Source organism: Anser brachyrhynchus (assembly GCF_964034855.1).
Source record: "Anser brachyrhynchus genome assembly, chromosome: 3".
Classification (NCBI taxonomy): domain Eukaryota; kingdom Metazoa; phylum Chordata; class Aves; order Anseriformes; family Anatidae; genus Anser; species Anser brachyrhynchus.
Genome location: NC_137696.1, coordinates 63,495,269 through 63,513,415, shown reverse-complemented (window position 1 = coordinate 63,513,415; position 18,147 = coordinate 63,495,269). Strand labels below are relative to the sequence as shown.

Sequence of the window (18,147 nt, the reverse complement as noted above, 5' to 3'; positions counted from 1 at the left end):
ACATCAGCTGCTTTCTGCCCCTGCCATGTAAGTCACAGACTGCTGTACCAGGCTGAGAAGTTCAGTGACTCAGGTTTTTCAAGACACTGGGCATTTTTAATCACTGAGTTGTAATGCAGACTAACGTTGAGAAAAACTGGTTTAATTTGCATTTAATTGCAGCAGTAGATCAAGCTACACAGGTCTGGCATCAATTTCAATAGGTAAAACTAATGAATACCCAAGGTGTGTGAAAGAAACAGGAATTTCAGCTAAGAGAAAATTCCAGTCCGTACAGACAAAGAAAAGAGACAGCAAGAGAGAGGGGATGTACAGAGAAACACGGGAAGCAAAGTTTTCCATTTTGGTATGCCAAAAATACTTGGCTATCTAGGTAAAGGAATTATATTTATAAACTACATGGAACTGAGAATCCAGAATTGGATACACAGAACTTTTTATTAGTAACAGTTGGTATTATTATTAAAGACATGAAAAACATCACTGGACTAAAGTAGAAAAAATCCTGGAGCGCTGACCAAACCCCACATTAACCGAAACCAACTAAGTGCCCTAACTCCTAAGCTACAAAGCCTAGGGAAGCTTCTTCTCTAATTTCACGTTTTCTGGTGCCATGACCTCCGCTTCAACAGGAGGGATAGAAAGTGCTGCTATTTCACACCAGCCCAATGTCTGCAGCTTGTGCATGCTAACAGGCTTCAGTCTGAAGAGACCACTAAATGAAAGCTACCTGTAGTTGTCCTTAGAGAGTTAAAAAATCTAGGAGGGAGGTATCAGCTGAGCTTAGGCCTTCAGGTTTAGCTTGCAAGGTAAGCTGCTGGACATCAGGTTGAAACTGCATGTCTTAACATCCTCCCATAACATAGTTATGCACATACGGTTTTACAGTAAGCAATGCTAGACAAGAGTTCCTACCAGGTTCTTTCCACAGTTATCTCAGCTTGGCTTGTTTCTCTGATCAACTACATGCTCCAGTGGCTGAAACTTGCTGAAAAGACACAGAAGCTGTCCTGAAACATAAGTCGTCATAGATTGAAGTGTGCTGCAGTTTTATGCAGAGCACCTCTCCAACATCTAGGCACACACACTGTACTTGCCTCTGCCACTCTTGCATCGTATCAGGCAAGGAAAGCCTATTTATATATTAGTGTGTGAAATAATTATTCTGTTTGGGAACATGCAGCAATCGTATCCATCCTATTTTAGGTCAAAATAGTGAGAGCTGAAGTATGAAGCTATTTCACAATCACGGCACAGATTCTGTTTGTAACTGTTTTAAAAATCCCAACTCGACCCCATCAGCTTGCTGAAGGTAAGCTGCTGACACCAGTGCAGTGACAACTCCCAAGCTTGTCCCAGGGAGCACCTGGTGCCACCTCCCACAGCCTTGATTCAATGCAGGCTCCAACCCCTGCATTCATTGCCGGAGCCTCTCAGTGCTCACTATGCCACTTTGCCTCGGAAAACAAAGTGAAAAGCCATCCAGAGAACAGCCAGATAACAACCATGTCTTAGCGGGGGGAGATATCACAGGCTAACGGATTAAAAAAAAAAAAAAAAAAAACAAGAATTTTCAAAGCTTTCTACTGATACATGCATAAACTAAAAACAATCAAAGCACCCGCAAGCAGCAGGCACAGACTTCATTTAACAGGTGATGAAAGAAATGTATATTGTTTGTATGAAGGTACGAGGCTTCCATGTCAGCCAAGAAACCTGAACTACAGCATTTGTTATCAACTCTGTGCTCTAAACTGATACCGCACTGTTTTTCTCCCTCATATATTCTTCCTAGCGGCTTATTTTTCAAGAAGGTATAATGACTAACAGATGCCACGGCAGCACGGTCCTCAAGGAATGGTAATTAACAGGGGTGGGCTGGGTGGTTGGCCCCAGAGCCAGCTGGATGAGCTGGACACCCCTCAGCAGGGAGCGGGACGTCTCTGGCCAGACTGGGAGGCACCGAGGTGGAGCACACCAGGACCATCCAGGTGCTTTCCACAAAATGGAAGAATTTCAGAATACTCACACTACTGACTTTGCTAAAAAATAATAATAAAAAAAAAAAGTAACAACTATAAAAACAAGCAAACAATACATAAAGCAAGGACAGGCTTGGTTAGCCTTCATAGCTATTCAGCTGAACTTCCATTATTGCAAGAATAAGAACAAGTACCTCAGAAGATTACAAAGAGTGAAGTTCCAGGCATGTAAATTAGAGTAATGCCTATGGTTGAAAAACCTCACACTCATCATAAACACATGGTGCAGAGATGACATTCAGGGTTTCATAAATAAAAAAGCATTACTGTGGGGAATTACATTACCAAGAACAGATCTCAGCTAGCAATAATATGAATGACTCCATACAGGAGATCAGGCCACACAAGCTTATAGGTAGCAGGCAGGTGAGAAGAAGGTTAGTAAATCTCATTTATTAATTTATTAATTACTTCTGAGCTAAAAATAATGTTTTAAAGTATTTTCTGTTGGGGAATTGCTGTATTTTAAGGAATGAATTGAGCAGAACTTTTTTTGTTTTGTTGTTTGTTTTTTTGTTCGTTCGTTTAAAGAAACCCTAAAAACATCACCACTATTGATCTGATCTTAAGACAATAATGACTTTCAAACGGTATTTCAAAAAATGTATTTTAGCTTAATGCACTTATAAACAGGGAATCATTTTAAACAGTGGTCTAACAACCCATAGGCTGAACAAAAATACTGAAAACATATTCATGTCGTTAGCCACACTACAGTCAACAAAATAGTTCAGAACATTTTATTCAAAGCCATTTATTAAAGAAAATGAGGCCTTATATTTAAATATTTCAGTATTTATTATATCCTTTGGGAATGGTTACAGAAAGTTAAACTACACACCAACTTAGACCAAAACAACTAATCTCTTTTCATTTCATGCTTTGTGCTAATTCTCAGCAAATCTGCACGTGCACATTTATTTTGGAATAGGATACTTTTCCAAAATGTTGCCACTGGCTTTGAAGAGGTGGAGAAAGGTAGTGCCAACACCACGTGGTCATAAAGCGATGGAGAGCTGGCCAAGTAGGTACCAGAACTGGCTCCCATTTGATGGTTTTCTCTCAGGTGCCACTGTAACCTGCGGCTGCTCGAACTCACGCTAACTGGCAGCAGCCCCACATGGCAGCACTTGGCCATGCTTCCTCAAGTTGTTCAGCACATTTGCTTGCCAGGAGCTGCCAGATGCCCTACACATGTGCTTCACCGCCCCTGTGCCAGCCAGTGATTTTGCCTGTCCTGTGGAGTCACCGTAGCACTTTGTTTTGTCATTGCCTCGTGTTTCGGTATGCACACACACCAAGACAGAACAGCAAAAAGGAAATAGCCTTTTAAATGAATGCAAGTGTGGGGTAAAGTGTCTTTCCTCAGCATAACAAAAATAAAATAAATAAATAAAGTTTAGGGCTTTATAAAATTCAGTTCTGTACATTTGCTTCCCCTTTTGGATACTGAGACACAGCCTGAAATCCACACCTCTTTTAAAGTCTTGACCTGATGTTTGAGACCACAGGAACCACCACTACTGCATGGCTTCAACTACAGTGAATTTTCCTCCTTGCTTCTTGTTACTTTTCTGCACATCTAATCAGCAGGTTCTGACATGGACCAAGTAAAACACCACAGCAAGAAGCTGCTGGTCACCAGCTGCAGCACTGCAAAAGATCCATCTTCCCCTGCAACAGAAAGGACAGCGCTGCCTTGCATGACTGTCTGCATTTTGTCTCAGCAAAACAAAGACACTGCACTGCATTCCTACATTAGCACAAGTTTTCGTCTTTTTATTCCTAATAATCATCGAAGCCCCATTAGCACAGTGTCTCGAGGTCTGTGCTGTGGCTCTGACTGGAAACAATTCCTGTCTCTCAACGAAATCTCACACTACTGCGCGAAGCGGCCTGTACCACCAGGCAGACCACAGCCACCAGCAAAACAGTCAGCCACGCTCAGTACCGCTCATCTTAGATTAGGCCTGGTGTTATTTTTATTAGTAGAAATACTTACCTCTTCCCAGCATCAACGAAACAGGTCTGCAGCTGAAGCAGGAGTGGTCCCCCCAGCAGCCTACAGGACAAGTCTACCTGGGTTGTCGCTTTTCGTCAGGCAACTGAAAGTAGGGGTACTGCTGCCGGACACGGGATGTTGAGACCTGAAAGCCACCACTGCCATATAAACTGGGCAGAAATCATGGTTGCATGGTACCAGACAAGACCCACGAGTGATGGACAAACAGAAGGGGACACGACTGTGGCAGTGCAGGCAGCCTGGGGCAAAGTGAGAGCCCCGGCAGCCTCATCGTTCAAAGCTTTTTCTGAGGTAGCAGTGAGGGGGAACAACACAGGCAAGATAAGCACAGGCTGGATGCCTATCTGGATTGGAGATCTCACTCTAGCATGTGTTCAGGTATGTTTTCCTTTACCACAACAAGAGTTTTACTACATTTCCTTTCCGCCTAACTACTGAAACTGTTGATTTTGCTCCTCTCCTGCACCCCGCAGCCAAACAATGCGAGGTATCCTGAGTGAACTCCAGCCCCAGTGCTCCAGGACAAGAAGGAACCTGCTCTACCTCCAGCCACCTAGAGAAGCACACACAGCCAAAACTTCCATTTTCAGACAAAACCCCCAAAATTCCTAACTTCTATGATCTTCAGGGCCTTGTTATTAGTACAGATGCCATAAGCCTTCAAATTTCACTTGAGCTTTCTGATCATACTGAAAACTTCTCCATGGTCAGACCAGAGAAACTATTGGAAAGATTTTTTCAGTAAGTGTCTGTTCATTTCCAACTTCTGGGTTGCAAGCAAAAAGCACTGAAAGATTTAGGACTGATGTAAGTGTTAATCATCATGCTGCCAAAAAAAATCCATACTGAGGTACTCAGAAATAGCACCCTATCATACAATCTGAAGTATATTATAACATATTTTTACATGCAGCAGTTAGAATGAGCTACGCACCTTTACATTTGTTATTTTTTACTTCTCAACCTTAATCTAATTTCCTTGAATTCTTTCAACTTTTATTCTGCCAGAAGCATGAGGAACAATTTATAGCAAAGCCTCAAAGTATTAAATCAGTGGGAGTTAAACTCAAGGCCTCAAAAAATCCTGGACCCTGTCCTTACCTTAGGTGCTATGCAAAATATTTTTCCCATTAGCACTTTCCACATATAAAATTTCAAAAGCCACTGCAGACGTTGACGTCTACCATTCACAAACTTTTTACTGTGAATTCTTCAGAGATTCATATTGCATAACTCAGCTGGAGTAAGTATTTGAGAGCTATTAATCATTGGGGATATCACATATACATCTTTTGCGAAATTTACTTAACTGAAGTCAAAAAGCTTTTGACCCTTTCCACAGAAATTCTCAGACATACCGAAATTATTTCATAAGGTATGTGTACATTATAATCCTTAACCAGTTTCTGTGGTAAAAACTTCCTTCAATTTGTTTGCAAAGGGCTGCTAGAATTAATCAAAGTGGGGATTTTTGAGAAAGGCTTTTGAGGACTGTTGAAGCAGAAGGAAAGATTTCAGCACAGGAATTAATGAACAGACTAGTGAGACGGCTTCCAGCACAAGCTGGATTTGAAGGAGCAAGCATTAATCACAGTGCTGGAGAGAGTGTCATTGGGCATATGAGCAGGTGAACAGGTAACCCGAGGCAGCTTTGGGCCGTCCTAATATCGATCATTATCGAAGTTATTGATGTGGTGAACTTCTTCAGTGCACCTAAATGAAATGTTATGATGATAATAAAGTATTAATTTCATGTAACACTGGGATGAAGAACAATGCCTTGTATTTCAAAATCTATGAAGTATTACAGGGAATAATGCTATTATTTTTATTGTTCATTAAAGCTGTCTTAATTTTCAAAATCAGTCCAAGTCAGCAAAACAGTAGGCATTCAGAGAGGTTGTGGAGACTATTTCCAAAATCATTATATTATAGAAGATCCTACAAGCTTACAGTACAAGAGAGCTGGTCATTATTAGAGGTCTCATAGGGATGCTGGCAACCCTGAGCACCCTATAAGCATCAACACTATTCACAGGATCTCACCCACAGCATTTTATCTATTAAGGATTTTTGACTTACTCTTCTTCTAAAATTCCCTCCTGCAAAACAAAACAAGTAGCACTTTTGCCCCTCCCATTCATCTGGGTTTTATAAACAAAAGCCTGTCAAAAAAACTGGCAACAGTAAAACATACACAATAATCTAACTTGGCTGCAAGGTGGCTGCAGAGGACAGACCCTCGTTAATTCAATGGGACTGATGTTTGCCTCCCATGCTAATCTTTTTCCATTTCAATCCATCCATCTCAATTTGTGCCTTCTGGTCTACCCACTTTACCTTCTCCATCTGCAGAAGAAGAAAAAAATAAATAAAAAAGCAAAGGAAACATCAAATAATTATGGCAGCACAGACAGCCACAATACCACTTTCTGATCCCAGGACACCCCAGACCGCTGGCAGAAGTCCACAGCACCAGACCCAACATGCCACCACTCGCCTCACCACTGCTGTCCTGCTCTTATACCATAGTCATTACAAACAGTAACAAAGCTTGATTAAAAACTCAAGACTTTGGCTTTGAGAAGTCCTGGGTGGTGGTGGCCTTAGCAAAAGAAAAAAATGTAGAAGACATTACAAAAATCAATAGTTTCACAGCAGCATAGAAAACAGGATGTATTCCACAGGCTACGACTATTCTCCTTAGATACACAATAGGGGGAAAAAAAACATTCATTATGCTCAAGTATTTACAGCCAGACTTCTCAGTGAACCCCATTTTTGCAAGGTTTCACAGTAGAAAGCAACAGAGGTGCCAAATACCTGAAATGGCAAGCTTATCCACTGCATATTTCCCAGAGGTGCTACAACAAAAATCAATTTACATGTACAATTCAAAGAGACTGTAGGACAAGAGAATTCTGATGCAAAATGGTGATGTAGTATTTAAATCTCTTAATTTTAGGATGATCTGATAGTCTTTTGAATTGACATCTCAAATTTGAAGTTTTATTTCAAGAACTTACACATAATATCTTTCATATGGCAAAAGTCCTGCCAAGAGTTTTAAATATAGCTTTATCAAATGCCACTTTGGCTTCCTCCATGTGAATTTGGATACTTTAACTAGAGTTTATGAACTTTCCTTGGGGGAAAAAAAAAAGTATAATAATAGTTTACCATTGTGTGTGTAAGTAATATTTTATGTAAAGTACCAGATAATCCTGGAGTCTAAGTAAAAAAAGAAACATTTTAAAATAAGTGATTTTTTTCTCCAACAGCTTTTATTTAGCCCTTAAATCACAGGTTTCATTTAAAGCACCATCATGTGTACAAAGTCCTGCCAATTAACTCAGCCTAAAAGGGCGCTTAGTTAGGGGAAGGATAGGAAAATACATTCATTAACAGCAACTCAGGCTACTGAGGGACTACTTTATTCAACCTACTGCTGCTGTGGATGATGAAAAAGATGTTTTCTGTAGTTCTCAATGGAGTTCTCTTGCTTGTCCCCAGCAAAATGAAGAACAGAACTATACGGTATCCTTCCTAACCTGCTTAATAAAGCTCCTGGTGACAAGCAAAAAAAAGGCTATTGTTTTAATGTAACCTAGATCCTAGACAGTTTCCAAAAACCTAGCCAAGAATCTTTGTCAGAATTTTGAAAAGGAAGCTGGTACTGAAATTCTTGGGCATGCATTAGGGTTGTTCAGGATGCCTCCTGCAAACACCGAATGCTTTCCACTCTGAAAGAGACATTGCCAACAGTATCTGTAAGGTGAGACAGCGGAAGTAGCTTCCCCTATCTCCACTGGAGGTAGTTTCCATCCTTTTGATCACCAAGTTTATTATCTTGTCTTTCAACAAAAGCAGTAGGCATTTTTTTGCTGAGACTATTAAAGTTATTCCACAGAAGCACAGCAAGGTCATAAGTCCTCCTGTAACTAATTATGTGATTTTTGGCTGCCAGCTTTGCTACTTGATTAACTAATACTTTCCCTTACCCAACCATTTTCCAACAAATGTGTTAAGACATTTACCTAAGGCCGCAGAGTACTCCATCTCTCTTGTTCAGGTTGCCCATCCTGGGTGGACAAATCACCACCCCTCTTGGCCAACCTTCTAGGAAGGAAGAGTCTACAAGCACTCCTGTTTATACTACTTTGCCAAGAGGCAATTGGCACAGACTGAAACAGAAGAAATTCCACTCAAACAGAAGGAAAACTTTGTTACTGAGAGGGTGATCAAACACTGACACAGGTTGCACAGATAGGTTGTGGACACTCCACCCTTGGAGATAATCAAAACCCAACAGGACACAGCCCTCAGCATCCAGCTCAAGCTGAGCCTACTGTGTGTAGAGGGTTGGACTAGATGATCTCTGGAGGTGCCTTCCCACTTCTGGGGAAGTATTCATATTTATTTTTATAAGCCACTAATAATAATATAAATGAAAAATATTTATGTGTATAGACATAACTAGTGACAAAACCAAGCACAAACATGCCAAGCTGACATGAGTTCAAATGAAGACACGCTTTTGTCCACTGTGACCTAACTCATTTTTCTACCGGTTGTACTACATAATGTATTTAAATCATTCAAGTATTTGATGCATTAACCTGCAGTACATTATGTAGAAAGCTAAACTATGTACTCCTCATTCTACTGTTGACAAACTGTAGCAATTTCCAGACTGCAGCAAGTTTCAAAACTTGCCAGCAAGGTTACTAACAGCAACAAAATGGTCAGTAAGGAAAAATCTACAGTATTATGTGTGCTGGGAAAAGGGAAGGGAGAGGAGGAGAACATGCTCTCTGAGAGCAACAGGGCCAGAACAACACGTCTCAAACCGCACACCCTCCCATCCCATATATCAGGCTTTCCAGAGGGGTCATCACGAGTTACAGAATTCGAGCCAGCCTCAGCAACGAGTGGGAGCAGGCCAGATAACGAGCACTGCAGACGGCTTTGGTCTTCCTTATAGTCAAATAGACATGATGTCTCTGTAGCAGATACAGAACAAACAAACACTTTTGTAACATGACAAACTAAAGAAACACCAAGAGCTCCAAGTTTTTGTGGCATTCCTTGCCTCAGGCAAACACTCAGCGGATTTCTAATTACCTGCTCTTCATCTAGACCTCAAGAAGGCCCGTAACTATTTTGAAATGTTGGTTTCTTCAGCCCAAGTCTTTTCAAACCACGCTTCACTGAATTGATATCTTCTAGCTTGCTTTGTATGTGTTAAGACTAGGCTCTTTAGGGGCAGAGAGCCTGATGCTCACAGCTAAATCTGCGTTGTGGCTGCACTACATAAATACTTTCTCATGTTTTAAGGAAATGGGTAAGAAGGCTGACACTGCAGTTTCACCGTCCCTCAAGACAAGCACAGCGTCCCCCTGCTCCATGCGGGAGACATCCAGCTGAATGGCCCTGGCCCACCGATGGCCACCAAGACAGGGCAGGGCAGGAGACCTGCCTCACGTTCACCTCATTTCTCCAGCTTTCCTTCCTTTCCTGACTAAAGGGGATGATTATCAATTACAACCCTGCATACCATCTATTATAATTATGATATAATTATAACTGTCACTATAATTTCAAAATCAGCTGCAATAATCTGTTTACTCAAACCACCATCATTAGGATCAGCACTTGCCTCCCCACGACGAGGTCAATCCTACGTGATGCTGCGGAGGATTTTCGCGAGCATGGAGGCAGGGCTGCGGCAGCACACCTTGCACACCCAGGGCAGCCACATCTTAGTAAGTTCTTTCTCATATGTAAAATGTTAAAGTTCCCAGACTGCAGATGTTGTTCCTCTGCTGCACAACACATGGCCTCTATCCTTCCAACACTACAAATCAAAATAGTGTAAGACAGACTATAACTATACACTTCGCTGCATTATTTATCATTTATTCATTAACATACATTTCAATCTTACTGAGTGACTGTTTCCAGAAATTTGGATTCTTGGACATTTTCACTGGCTACTGCATATACTGGAAGAAAAAAAAAAAAAAAAAACAGAAAAAAAAATTTCAGGAAAAATTATTTTATTTGCAACAGGTCCAGAAGGGGGAGAGAGGGAGGAGGAGAGGGAGGGACGGAGGAAGGGGAAGGTAGGCAGATCTTGCTGTGTAATCAAGCAAACTTTGCATGTCCTATATTTCTTTTAAATTGAAAATCACGTGCCGCACCTAATAAAAATAAATGCTTTACTTGAACTTTGTAAGAGCTTGTTCCCATTTGCTGGTAGTTGGCCTCCTTTTTTCTAATTCAACATTTTTAAGCACCTCCAAGAAGCATGTGGCTAATATTTTGTGGTTTTTAACATTTAAAGATTCTGCATTAGTCAAACTTCACTTGTTTTTTTCAAGCCATTTTCAAGCCATTTGAACAGATTCAGTTATTTAGCCCCAACTATATATTTAATAGGCAGGGAAAGCCAACACCCTTCACTTGGGAGCTCTTTCCTCCCATACAATAGGAACAAAAGGTGCCACTAGAGATAACCTACAAAGCACTCCTCTCAGGTCCTGCTGAGCTTCCCATAAGAGAACTCCATCTGTTGCCAAAAGCCAAAACTCGCCAAAGTAGAAAACAGAAGACAGATGTCCCTTTGCTAGAAGAAAGGCTAAGCTTGCTTTCTTACTCAACCCCAGACTGTTGGGAAAGCTTATCAATGTGACAACTGACCTAGAATAATATATGTAGTAAGCCAATGCATGGCAATATTTATCTCACCACTTAGAAGTTGATGAGAGCTCGTCTGTAGCCAGCATTTTGATTAGGAAAGGGAAAAAAAAAAAAAAGAAAGAAAGAAAGAAAGAAAAAAAAACTTGGGAGGAACGAAGAGAAAATGTTCACGTGTAGAAGCCTCTTGTATTCATTTTCCACTTGGCAATTCAACCAGGAAAAAAATGGAAAAAAAAAAAAAAAGAAAAAAAAAAGAAACAGTCACTATTACTCAGTATGCCTGGAATCCCTATTTATTGCTAGTAGAAAAATTAAGCGGCTCAAATTTTCAAATACAGTAAGCATCCATAGTTCCAGTTTACTTCAGGAGGCATCTGCCAGAGTCCTAATGTCTGAAATGTGGGAGCTAAGTCACTTTAAAAAATTACAATCTTAATCAAAATTTACTTAGACTAAAACCTGATTACAGTGAAAAGAACATCCAATCAACTAACTTAACAGGTCCACTCGTTGTCAAGATATTAAATTCCAGATTAAAACAGGCCTGCTGCTCACATGCAGATTAGGGAAATTAAACACACTGAAACACGAAAATGTCATTTAAACTCAAAAGTTACAAGAACTCAGCCACAGAGCTAAATTAAAGTGAATTCCTATGAGCTTTTTAGTTCAAGTAATACCTGGATGTTCCTACTTCTACCGCTGTAATGGTGTAAATGGTTTGCTCTTGATTTATACTATGATAGCAGAGCAGCAGGTGTCTCTGTGTTTGGTAGGGAAGCATTAAAAATTTAGTTCATAGGAAGTCTTCAGATTAATTTTTGTGTGTAAGCAGGAACTGACTACCAACTCCTCAGGCAGCTGAAAGGAAAAAAAAATGAAAAAGAAGAAAAAACAACAAAAATCACGTTGTTATTATCAAGATCTCAAGACCTTTGCACCACAGCAATGAGCTGAGGCCTGAAGCTTGCTGCCAGGAATGCACGCACAGGCTTTAGAAGAGACAGATCTTCATGGGGCTATTGCTTCCAGATATTTTATTTTTTAAACGCTTGAAAACCAGCACAATGAACTGGTTCAGTCATTGAAGGGACAGATTCAGACAGGATTAAGACTGCCACTGCGCCACAGCCCCAGCTGGGAAGGCCTTATGCTGGGGCAAACACCCAGGGGTATGAAATGGAGGGCTGAGACAGGGTTGTCATGAGAAAGCCAGAAGCTCCACCAAATCTCACCCCATTTGTCTCTGTCTCTCCTGCCCAAACCCTCCCAACTACCGGACACGCAGAGTGCTGTATGTCAGGATGGGGAGATGCCCGCGGCCTGTTTTATCAGGCACGGTACGGCCTGCAAGGGGCAGGACGGCCATCACAGAGCACCCACACCAGGAGCAGGATGGGTGCTGGGGATGGAGTACGTGCTCCACAGACTACATGTGGGGTCAGAAGCCTGGACTACTACGGAGAAGGATGAAGAAAAATAAAACAGGCCTTAACCTAAAAAAAAAACCAAACCTGTAGACCAGTGTCTCTGATGGGGAAATTGCCCAGAGGAGTTATGGCAAAGTAATTACTCTGCGCTGACTCTCTGCAGGCATAACTACTCTGCCTCGAGATTGCAAGGTGACGCAAGCTAAACCACATTAAGCAGGGCCTTAAACGCTCATATTCTAACTACTCTTAATTGTCAAAGGGCAAGGAAATCTCATATGGACCGTGCTGATTAAAGGACAAGAGACCAATAAATAAATAAATAAAAACGACTTAACATAAAGCGCTGTAACTCCCAGATGACAAAGAAAAAAAACACGACAGCCTGCAGCTAGAAGAAGCCCTGCCCAACTAAAACACAGTCCGATATAAATACAAACAACTTGCCAAGTCCACCCACATTAATCCGCACTTAACCCACAGGTACCAAGATATTTTTTTTTCCAGTCTCTTAAGTGGCATGTCACCCAGGCTCTCTGGTACCGCCATCCAATCAGCAGATTTCATATCAAACCTGCAGCCAAGTACAACATTTAATTACCATGTTTAATTGATCTCGTTAACTGTTAGGATGGACAGCTTTGATCTTCTCTTCTGATAACTAGTTTACGACTACAGAAGAAACTGTGACTTTGCATAATTGCCAAGCCTTCAATGTGCGTTTTTTAATTCCTCCTATTTCTCAATCGCCCTTTCTGCTTGTACTGCGCTAACACCAGCTCCTCAGGGGCAGCAGTCAAAGCAGTTTTGGAAAAATAGGATTTCAAAACGCCAAGCATAACCATACTGCTACCTCTCCCTTCCTCTTTTTCTCCCCAAGGAAAGTAATCCTCTCCCTGAGTAAGAATTATCATGGTAGACCTGGCCTTAGACACGTTAAGTGCAGCATCCCATGGCTGCCATGGCACCAAGTGCTTCAGAATCAACTCTGCACGTGTGGCATCGTCTGCTCCCCATCCCCCTTGGAAACCTCGCTTGAATCTCCACTAGTGAGAGGCTGGTTTCAACTCCAAGGCAGAGGTTTTGAGGAATTTCAGCGGCTTCCACTGTGTTGTTTTATGTTTGTTATTAGGTTCACCCAAAAAAATGCCTCTTCTGCAGGAACTTCATATTAGCAGCTTAGGAGAGAAGCCCACAAGACCAAGATTACTAGCTCTCACTGAACCAAGCTGAGATTGTGCCAATGTGGATAGGAAGAGAAACTTCTGAGGACACTTTATTGTTTCCTTAAATATTTAGGAATGCTCAAAATAGATCCTAATTAAAAACAACCAAATACAAGTATGTTTAATTCATTAACTACCTCTCCCAAACACCGTTTTCCTGAATGATCAAGCCAATCATAAGATCTACAGAAACAAATCTTCATAGGTGTTGTATAATAGGTTCTGAGCAACACACAAAGCAGCTCTAAATTTCAGCCAAAGAGTGTCAACTGTTTTCAAAACAGCAAGCCAAATCCTCATCAAACTGAATTCAACTGGAGCTTTGCCACTCAGCAGGACAGCGACTTGGCCCACTGTCCCCATGGGAAATCTTTTTCTAACTCAGGCTTTCTTCCTGCTTATTTCAAGCGAAATCTCCTTTGGATCAGGTTGAATTTCCACAGATAATTAGTCTTGCACTAGCTAAATAAAAGAAGAGTTATATTGCTGCTCAGAAGCAATCTGAATAATTACAACAGGGTAAAAGAGAAAACTCCTTTTTCTTCTTCTTAGGCGAACTTAGCAATTAACTGTTTAACATGGCTTCAAGTTGCTGCTGAATCTTCATATTTCACAGCTACAGAAAGGAGAAAAGCACCACAGTGCATGGTCACCTGGAACATCTGTAGAGTATCGTAGCTGAACAGCAGCTCCCAAATACCCAAACAGTCAAATGTTCAAACAGAACTTTTCAGGTGAAAGTCAGTCCTTTCTTGCTAAAGCTTCAGCACAACATGGTTTGCGATTTTTTTTTTCTCTCCTTTCTTTCTCTCCTTCTTTTTTTTCTTTCTTTCTGGTTGGGTTTTCTAAAGAAGGTTTCTTCTTGCTCTTCCAAGATGATGGATATCTCGTACCCACTTTCCTTACACTAGAAGCTACAGAAAGCCCAGAAAGTCAGCCAGGCGGTTCATCTCCTGCCTGCTGCCGATACTGTCCTGAATAACGTTCACTTTTGGTGGCTAGGGATGGAGGAGGGGTTTCCCTAGGAATAAGCTGAATAAAGCTTCCTGTTCAGCTAAAGCAGGAAATGTGCTCCAGGACTGCCTTACACACAAAGAGTGGAAAATACTTACTAAACAAAATAGCAGGAGATGAAGTGTAAACTGGATTGTCCTTACATCATGCAGACAAATGGAAAGCCATGCTCCCCATCCCCCTCACTCTCTTTCATTAATGTGCTTAGACATGAAAAAACATATACATATGCATACACTTTCCGCATGAACATCAAATGAGTATGCTCTGTGCCTTTAAAAGCAAACACCGAAGGATTTTAAACAACAACAGTAATTAGGAGGTAGCATTTCCTCCCTCCCACAGGATCAGTTTCTTCTTGTTAGGAGAGGAGGTACAACTGGCCAAACCCTATCCTACTACTGGCGAAACTGAACCAGAAGTTGTCATTAGGTTAACCTCCTAGCATTTCTCTCAAAACATCTCTTCAGAATGACTAAAAATAAACGGCATAGAAGAGGGAAGGGACAGCCTTCCAGTCTGTCAAACCATTAGGACTCAGAGAAAAGAGCAGCAACATTAATTTGTGCATAAATATTTGCTGATGGTGAAAGACAAGTATTAATGGGAAAAACATCCTTCGGTGTTCACTATAGAAACAATGACTGTTTAAGGCCTCACAGCGTTTCCCAAGAGCAGACCCTGTAATTCACGCCAGGTTTCTCTGCTGCCATCACACACCTTTTGATGAGCTCTGATCACTTCAAAGCAGCACTTGTCCTCACCCACCCTGACATTTAAGAATGGAAAGTGATGAAAACTACATCATTTAATGCTAGGTCACAAATACAGATGCACAGTGCCTAGAAAATGAAAAGCTGTTAGGCAAGCTCTATGGTGTAAACCATGCTGCGGTGACTGTGTGCTGGAAACGTACAACAAAGCACCACGCAATGCACACAAACTTAATGAAAACCCGATGAAAGAGTGTCGAAAATCTACTGAATCTAATTAATTCTCTAGATGAGGCTACTGCACTTGAAGTCAGCTCACAAGCACTGCATGCGGCACTTCAATTTCATAAACCACCTCGAGCCATCAGTGCCTCCCACCACTATGAGTTATAAACCAGTCATCAGGCCCACAGGGACGTGTCTCAAATTTTGATGTCCCTTCTTATGGCACAACACCCTGCTCATCATGCAAAGCTCAAATAAGTGTCAGGAAAGCATTTCACCAAATGGCCTTACAAATATCCCCTAATTGCAAGAGGGAGTCAGGCACAAGTCTCTAAGCCATGGGTCATAAACAGAGACTTCTCTGCCACCGTAGATGTAAAGGTTAAGACAGCCAAATGAAACCACAGAGAGCTGAACCTTTTCAGTGAACCCCATCACCAGTGGTGGACCCTGGAAAAAGCAACCATCACTGAGATCCCATACAACTGAAAGCTACCTTCAATATCCTAAAGCCTATGTGAAACTAAACTGTCCGAGTGCATGTGGCATACCAGTATAAAACACTTGGAAAACAGGCCTCCCAGTTGACAGGCATTACAGAAATCCAGCTAGCATTGACAGATGAGGAAGTTTCCCCCTTGTAAAGGTCACAAGCATTCAGCGCCCGCTGCAACAGAGGACATTATCAGCCAGACTGTGAAATCAGAAAGTTCTCCTGCATGTGGTGGAGTGAGGGGATGTACCTCAACGCTTTCACTAAAGCATGTCAAAGAGCTGGTAACAGAAGAGAAACAGCAGAGATCATTCAAGACATAACCAACTACTAAGAGACTCATATGTAGCAACTACTAAGAGCCTCACATGTAGTAACATACACCTGACAGGAGCACCCAGGAGCATATGGATCCTACATGCATGTAAGGACGTGATACAGCCTGACAGTCAAGTAGTGTTCTTGACTGCGAAGAACAACCCACCATAGACAGAGTTTTCTTGACCCATATTTGAAGTTTGCCTGTTCTCTGGTCCTTCCCATAAAAGATCACGCTGGGATCACCCAAGAAGCTTTGTTTCCAAGAGGAAATTATTGTCTGGGCCACACAAAGAGAACAGAAAACATTTCTGCAAGTGGAAATTACCCATGATTTGAAAAGCAGGTGTACAGTGTCCTATCCCCTCATCCTGAAAGCCAGACCAGGATATTTAAATCATCTGATACAATGTTGTGTTTCGCCTGCCTGTGTGCCACAAGAGGTCCAACAGTTAATAATATTTTCCCTCCACAAGAAAACATTCACGAGCAAGCATCTGTTAAATGGGAAAGTAGCTTAATTCATTTACAACCCTTGTTCCTCTTACAGTCCCACTCCAGCAGTTTCCTCCATAAACCTTCTGTATCTTCAGAAATAGAAGAAAAAAGAAAGAAAAGAAAAAAAAGAAAAAAACACCACCCTTGCCATTGTTCCCAAACAAAGCCAGCCTAATTAAACAGAACCATTCTTGTTGTTTTGGAGATATTTCCCTTTAAAGCCAGCAATGGGGTTAAATCTGCAGAGAAGCCTTGACAGCTGCCATTACAGAGGACTTCATGATGGTAACTACAACTCATCCTGCCCTGTCCCCTTGGCCCAATTACAATATGAAGAAAGCATGCACCAAGAGAACTGACATGTCTTTACGTGCAACTTCACGTCAACATGGTTAGCCTACGTATCAGTTCCTTGGGACTGATACACAAATAAAGTAATCTTGCTTTGCAAGAAGGCTGTGTTTCAAGCAATTTTAAAAAAGGTTAGAAACATCTTTTATCAAAGTAATTGAAAATTAATGCTGAATTCTTTGAAAAGTAAATATTAGCAGCAGCGACGCAACTGTTAAGTAGTGAAATGAAATTTGACAGCAGAGACTATCAAAGAATTTAAAACCACAGGGGGAAAGGCAAACGTAAGAACTGCACCCAGTTTTGGGAATTGCCATGACAAGAGGAAAGATCATTACATTAAAAACAATAACAAGCTTAGCTCAAAGAACTGAGTTATAGTAATAATAATAAAAAATAAGTAGCAAACATGTAACTTGTGCCAAATGATGACCAAGAGAGAATACAATAACCAAATGTCTGACACATGCAAAATGTCAGGGTTTGTACAATGCAGCACTAGCCTCATTTCACTGTTCCCTTTAGATGTGTTGCATCACTTTATTGCAATAAGCTCCCTATTTAAACACAGAGATAAATAAATTCTGCTTTAAATCAGGGCGTCGATGTAATACGGCACCTTACTGCAGGTTTCTCCAGCAGGAAAACATTCATATTTTAAGTCTGAACGCACCATGCTATGCCATGCCATGCCATGCTAACATAACACTAGCAGAAAAGAATATATGTGTCTTGGTGAGGAGGAAAAGCTCCTTGAGTTTGGCAAGCACTCACACAGTACCAAGAAGTCAAACATGCTATCACAAAACTTTAGCCAAACGCTTACTAACCACAGAAATAGCCTTTTGGTAAGAGCGATGACAGTTTCCTCCTTTGGAAGCAGGGGGGAATCGACTGAAGTACACCATAAGGAATAGTATAAGGAATAATTCTGCAATGAAACAGGCAAGTTACCCATACCAGGTCCATATTCTTTGAACCCCATCTATGAAAGGCCTTTCTTCCCAAATATGCTGGCAAGTATGCCACAGGCAAAGCAGGTCATCTACTTCCATTGAAATGAAGCCTATCAGTGGTCTCGGGGCATCAAGCATGTGTAGGCTAGGCTTACA

General features: G+C 41.3%; 1 protein-coding gene across 4 annotated transcripts in view; it reads right to left on the bottom strand.

The window, feature by feature from the left end:
* NHSL1 (NHS like 1) overlaps positions 1-18,147 on the bottom strand; it is a 167,310-nt gene that overhangs the window by 147,580 nt on the left and 1,583 nt on the right. The window lies entirely within an intron of this gene.